Raw genomic sequence first — 6,856 nt, 5'->3', positions numbered from 1 at the left:
GTACGTGAGGGCTTTGTTCCTGTTTCAGTTAGTGTTTCCTATCACACAAGTAATGTCTACACACACTTTTTTTTTTTTAAGATTTTATTTATTTGACAGAGAAAGATCACAAGTAGGCAGAGAGGCAGGCAGAGAGAGAGAGAGAGGAGGAAGCAGGCTCCCTGCTGAGCAGAGAGCCCGATGCGGGGCTCGATCCCAGGATGCTGGGATCATGACCAGAGCCGAAGGCAGCAGCTTAACCCACTGAGCCACCCAGGCGCCCCTACACACACTTTTAAGATCTGCAAACAGCATACAGTGAAAAGAAACTCTGGGACCACAGATCCTCAGTTCCGCAACCCCTCTGTCAGGAAATAACCATGATCACCAACTTCTCAGGTATCTTCGTAGAAATATTCTATGTCTGAGTATCTTCTTCTTCCTTTGTGGAACACACAGGGACCTACAATACAAACTTACGTCTTGAGATTGTTCCCTATAAGCACATTTGGCACATTCAGGTCTGTCTCATTCTTTTCTACAGCACCATGTTTTCCAATTATGTGGTTGAACCATGGTTTATTTAACCAATCCACTAATGATAGACATTCAGTGTTGTTGCCAGTCAGTACCCAGTGCTGATTTGAAGATTCTCATCTTTGGAAACGTGCAAGTATTACTTACAGGAGATACCCCTTGGGGCGGCATTTCTGTGCCCCGGGGAAGGAATGTCACACGGGGGGAAGGGCACAAGGAGCAAGTGGGCCTTCGAGAGCCATCAGTCTGGTGGCTTAACCACCCGCCCCTCCCCCCCCCCATGTCCCTGGGCTTTCTAGTTCCCACCATGTTCTCTTGAGCAGGTAGCTGGCACCGGTGAGCAGAAGGTGTCTGTGCCAACTTGGTCTTTGAGGGTAAAGCTTTATGCTTTTAGTATTCTGAAATCAGTAATGACAGAGGATTGAAGGAGCCAATGAGCAGCGGGAAGACCCTTTTCAAAATTGTTCCAAACATGACCGTCGAGTTACCTTAGTGCTCGCGTGTGCTCTCCATCCTGCCGGCGGATGGTGGATGGCGATGTCTCTCTGGGTATCTTCTATTGCCCTCTTTTCTTTTTCCTTCCTTTATACCAATAAAAGCAAACGTACATACTCTCCTTCGCATTGGAGGGTAACTACCGTACCCTCATTAAGCCCCGTGACTTCTTTCCTTGCTCGTCTAGTCCTAATCTTAATTACCCCTGCTTAAAAAAGCTTAACCTACTTAAAGGAGAAATAACAAACTAATCCTAGTTTGACAACACATGTACGTTGCATCTGGCATGAGCAGCAGCAGGGTTTCCGGGCATCTCTCGCCACGTGGCCTGGGAGTAGAAAACGCAGGCAGGCGAAAGCTCACCATATCTGTCCTCTTTCCTCCCGTTCTGGTGCACGGAGCCCCTTTGGGGTCTGCGTGCACTCGCTCCCAGCCTGAGCTCCAGACAGCTCCGCGACCATGTGCCCCAGGGCCGGCAGCCTTATGTAACCCAGAAACGAAGCAGAACTGCTCCTGGTGTGGTTGCAAGTCAGTTAGAATTTGAGAAACATAAAACTGGAAGCCAGAGAGCACTGGCTGCCAGTCACACAGCGTGCCCTTCTGCCAGGGCACGCCTGCTCCCGATGATGATATGCACGCCAGTGTTTATTCTGTTCTGGAAAAAAATAATACCCCAAGTGTGCAGCTCACACCACTCTGGCTCCAAGGGTTGGGGGGCACGCCTGACGCGCCTGCGCAGAGCTCCCTAGACAGGTTTTGTCCACAGCCCTGGAAGACAGGAGTTCTGTTCTCTCTCTCTCTCTCTCTCTCTCTCTCTCTCTCTCTCTGTGTGTGTGTGTGTGTGTTGCGGGGGTGGGGGTGTGGAGGAGTGTGACTTCCCAGTTTGGCAGTCTTTGAGGCAAATGGTACTTGCAATATGCTCTGGGCCTCCTGATGTTTCCATTTTAATTACTATTGTTCTGTTTTCCTCAGGGAAGAAGCAAGAATAAGGAAAATTATGACTGGGGTCTTTCAGGTGGTCAGCCATCTTTGTTTTTCTGACTTTATTCAACACATTTCTTTTTCTTCCTGGGGACCCAGAAATTTGGAGCAGGTGAAGAAGCCGGGACGTGAAAGAGGTAAGAAGGGGAGAAGACAGAAGATAAGGTAGGTTCTCAATTCACTTCCTGCTTACCTGCCTAGAAAACTTCCTAGGGCAGAGCTTTCTAAGTCGGGTGGATTTCATGTGTGCCAAAAACGCTGATCTTTTCAGCTCTTAGGTGGCAGGGCAGGGTCAGAGGAGGCTTTAGCTGCATGTAGCCCAAACCACTTCCAAATATAATTCCTTTCTATATAGAGCCAGATGTGAAATTTTTGAAGGCAGTAAGAGATATTGTCATATACTGTCTTCCACCCAAATTCTTCGATGGAAACAGATTTTATGTTTGGCCTCATCAAACCTCTAGTTTTCTAGGTTGTGTGGATATGTGTGTGTATACCCATTCACATATGTATACATGTATGTGTAGCTAGATCTACATCTTTATATCTATAGAGAGAATTAGAGTTAATCAAGCATAGTGGCTAATAGTATATGCTTTGGGGTCTAGCAGATTTGGTTGGCAACTCATCTTCACCACTTTCTCACTGTGTGACCTTGAACAGATTACTAAACCCCTCTGAACCCTAGTTTCTTGAGAGATAACTATCTACCTTTCACAGCCATGACCTTGAGCAAATCACTTAAACTCTTCCCTCTACAATGTCTCCATCTGTAAAATGGGATGATAATAATAGTTCCTACATCATAATATTGCTGTAAGGATTTATAATTTAACTGATATATTAGTATATCGGTATATATATATATATATATATATATATATATATATATAGGACTTAGAACATTGCCTAGTACCTAGTAAACTATGAAACTGAGTTCCCCTCATCATTCATCATCATCCCCATGTAAAGTGTTTAGCACGGGGACTTGGATACCTGATAGCCCTCATCACCATCATCATGATTATAGGTAGCTTTGGGAAGACAAATGGTTTCTTTTCTCACTACGGAACCAAAATGTGTGGAGCTCTGACCACGTGAGAGCAGCTGCTGAGAACGTAGGGGTAAGACCCTTGCTTGGGCGAGTTGAAAGGACCAAGTTACAAGTCATCCTCACAGTCTCACAGAGGATGAGCTCCAACGTGGTGTTCTTCCCTAGTCAGAAGTCTCTCCTCTTTTTACTTCTTTCTTCCTGGTCTCCATTCCATCCTTGTCTTTGTTAAAGCACTTATCCACTAATGCTGCCAAAAAACAAAAGGGGGGGGATATTTGTGTTCTTTGGAGCCCTTACATGCCTGTTGCCAAATCAGAGTCTGCTGCCAAGAAAGCATTGCTTGGGGGCTCGCTGGCTTCGCCTGAGCGTTCCCACTCAGCTGTTCTCCACATTGGGGGTGAAGGAGCAGTGTTCATGGGAGGGCATGTGAGCAGTCAGCAAGAGCCGAGGGGGGCTAGAGGGTTATTAGAAACAGAAGAATACTGACAAATTGAGCTTTCAGATGGGAAGTTAAAGAAGCAATCAAGACTGAGTACAGGTGGGCACCGACAGGCCTAGCAATCTTGAGGCAGAAATACTGTGCAGGAGTGTGGGATAGGCACCTTGACCCTCTGTAAACCTCGTGTTGCTGTAACCTGTCACCCCCTTACAGGGGTCCGTCTACACCATCTCTAGGAATTGCAGCAGAGAGCTACCTCTGGAATGGCTTCCTGGGTTTATGCACCTTTCTCCCTGCGCATGCTTAATAAGCAGGTAGCTGGAAGAAGGAGGGCCCAAGTCCAGAACTTGAATATTCCATCTGGAGTTCCTTCCAAAGGTTCCCAGGACAGCAGCCCTGCCCAGGAGCTGGGATAGCTATGTGGGCTTCAGATGCCCCTTGAGCTGAAATCTTGCCTCTTCTCTGCAACCAAATGACTGGGCTCAAGTCACTAATTTCTCTAACCCTCCGGATCCAGTTCTGAGAAATGGAATTAAAGGTAGTTGCGCACTTTACCTTGTACCTGAGTGAGTTAATGCCTAGAAGGAAGTCACCACGGTGCTGCAGCACAGGTGCTTAATGAATGGGAGCAGGTATCACTGTCATTATCATCATTAACATTAGTGTCACATAGACACCATTCTTCCGTGGGTCTCCCCACTGCTACCTAAAAAAGACAAAATCTTTTTCCTTTCTTCATTCACATCTGCTGGCAGCTTTCTGCCGACCTTTCCTGACTCTGTACTCTGAGCACTGCAACAAATTTTTGCATTTGATCTGGGTTTTACTTGTATATACCCATTTCTTCTTTGTGGTAGTTCCTGGACCCTGGACTCTCCTTGAGCCTCTCTGATCGGGAGTGAGGTTAGGAGGGAACTCCCAGTCTCGGATCTCGTCTTCTTCCCTCATTCTTCCAGTTTTTTCCTGCCACATCCAATATGACTGAGGAATCTTATAAACGACAGATGCACTCATGGGGCACTTGCTCGGGGGAGGAGAAGAGAAACAATCCCCCCGCCACAGCATGATCTCTGAGAGGGAAGGTGGAAAGGCGGCTGGGTTACACAACAGGGAAAAATGCCGTGAAATCTTGCTGTCCGGAGGTTCTCAATGGCAGTTATTTTGGTTTCTGGTTTTGAAACTGCTCTGCAAAGTCAGCTACTGACAGTTTAGTTTGCTGTTTGTTGATGCAGGAGGATCCTAAGCCCAACCAAGGTTCCCCCAAATCTTCTCTGCAGGACTGTCGTTCCAAAGAAAAATAAAGAGAAAAAATGCCATAGGTATCTTCTACCTCAGGAGCTTTGGTAGCTTCTCCAGTGATCATTCTGGAAAAGGCTCTGGCCCAGGATTTCCTAAGAAGGCCCAAATGAAGCATGTAAAAATAATCCTCGGTGGGCCAGGGTGAGGGATGTCATTAGGGCTCCAGAAGGAAATGCAGGCTCAGAGGAATGGAGCTTTGGGATGGACAGTACCCTCTTGATGGCTGTCCACAGGTCAGAATGAGGAAGATGTGGTTCATCCTCTTAATTAGCATGGGAAGCAGGCTTCAGGCTGGAGAATGACTGAAACCTCAGGATTTTAAGCCTTCTAAACTTAGCAGATGTCTGTGGTAGAACATTTTTTGTTTACTCTGAAAAGAAATAGAGAAAGAGTTTTAACTCAGGGTGAGGACTGAGTTTTGGAAGGCTGACTGGAGGAATACCGGCTTGCTCTGAGTCCGTATGTTTTAGACACCTCCCTTGTTTGGCTCCCGAACCCAGTTTCAAGTGATGCTGCGAGTTTGTTGAAATGGTGACAGTATAATTATGTTTGTCTTCTTGGCCCTTCCTAAGTGATTCTCCCCCTCCCATCTCCTATGTCTAATGAGTTCTTGTCCCTCAGTTCAATTTTTGTAATTATCTAGCTCATGAAAGTCTATAAAGTTCAGTGTGTCCTGGACATATCTAGTTAAAAAACCACAGCTACATTCATATTTACTGTGTTGCAGAGTGGCGCTGAGGTCTGACTAAAGGGGGCAAAATGATACAATGCAAACAGATAAAGGGATTCTGTCCTTCCAAAGACAATTTCCTATTTAACATAGGCATATTAACCTTGACAGCCAAACTAAAGATGCTCTATCTTTTTCCTGTTGCTTCCCTAACAAGGGACTCATTCATTCCGTCATTCAACAAATGTTTATTGAGCATCACTATATGCCCCGGTTATAGTAGTGAACAAAACCAACTTTATGCTCTCATGGAGTTATATTCTACTAGCAGGCCATACACCAATAACCAATGACTATATTATATAACGCCAGTGGAGATAAGCGCTATGAGGGGGGGGAAGATGGGCTATTTAGCAGAAGCCTAGTTTGGAAAGCAAACTACTTGAGTAGGCAGAAAGTAGAACATTATCCTATTATTCCAGGCGTCCCTTATTCTGTACAGCCTTCTACTCAAATGCCTGAGGCATTCTTAAATGATGTTAGTGGGCATTCATCAGAAAACACAAAGGTGTTTACCTTTGTGCAGACATGGAGACAGTGGTGCACTTCATAAAGAAGGAGCCATGACTGTGTCAGGTTTGACTGCTCCGGGCAGACCAGCCCTTACCAGCCCTTACCTCAGAGTGGGGCTGGGCACAGAGAGGCTTGTAGTGCTGAGCTTGATACATCCAATTCAGTTCTTCTTCTTCTTCTTCTTCTTCTTCTTCTTCTTCTTCTTCTTCTTATCATTTTTTGGCTTTAAATCTATATATTTTTTATTGTGGTACGGAATACATGACTTATATTTGCTTTGTTACCCTTTTAACAATTTCTGAGTGGGCAGAACAGTATTGTTAACTCAATACCCATTGTTATACAGCAAAGTTCTAGAACTTTTTCAAAGTCTTGCCTGACTGAAACTCTATACCCATCAAAGAGCAACTTCCCGCTTCCCCCTCCCCCAACCCCTCTACTTTCTCATTCTGTGAGTTTAATTATGTTGGATACATCAGATGAGTGGAATCATACAAAATGTGTCCTTTTGTGACTGCCTTATTTTACTCAGTATAACGTCCTCGGGTTTCATCCATATTGTAGCAAATGACAGAATTTCCCTCATTTTTAAGGCTGAATAGTATTCTATCGTGTGTCTATACCACATTTTCCTTATCCATTCAGCCATCAGTAGGCCTCCAGTCCAGACAAGCAGTCTTGTTACAGAAGGGCTGGTAACCCTCTTGTCACTGAAGAGTGTCTCCTTCCCCTTTCAGTCATTAAGGGTGTGACACGATAGGGGGACAGACAAGGCAATGACTACCTTCACCAGTGTAGCAATTGCTGCAGTGTAGCTCAATTTGCTCTG

At 45.4% G+C, this 6,856-nt stretch overlaps 1 long non-coding RNA gene across 1 annotated transcript; it reads right to left on the bottom strand.

Moving 5' to 3' along the window:
• Positions 1-325: 325 nt before the first annotated feature.
• LOC132013234 (uncharacterized) lies at positions 326-1,455 on the bottom strand. The gene is made up of 3 exons (XR_009402933.1): positions 1,375-1,455; positions 1,005-1,098; positions 326-442 (listed from the first exon to the last, which is right to left on the bottom strand). It is a non-coding gene; the product is annotated as an uncharacterized LOC132013234 (long non-coding RNA).
• Between the last annotated feature and the right edge of the window lie 5,401 nt (positions 1,456-6,856).

The sequence above is a fragment of the Mustela nigripes genome, chromosome 3 (assembly GCF_022355385.1).
Source record: "Mustela nigripes isolate SB6536 chromosome 3, MUSNIG.SB6536, whole genome shotgun sequence".
Classification (NCBI taxonomy): Eukaryota; Metazoa; Chordata; class Mammalia; order Carnivora; family Mustelidae; genus Mustela; species Mustela nigripes.
The sequence above is the reverse complement of the archived record's forward strand: the minus strand, read 5'-3'. Positions and strand labels throughout refer to the sequence as shown.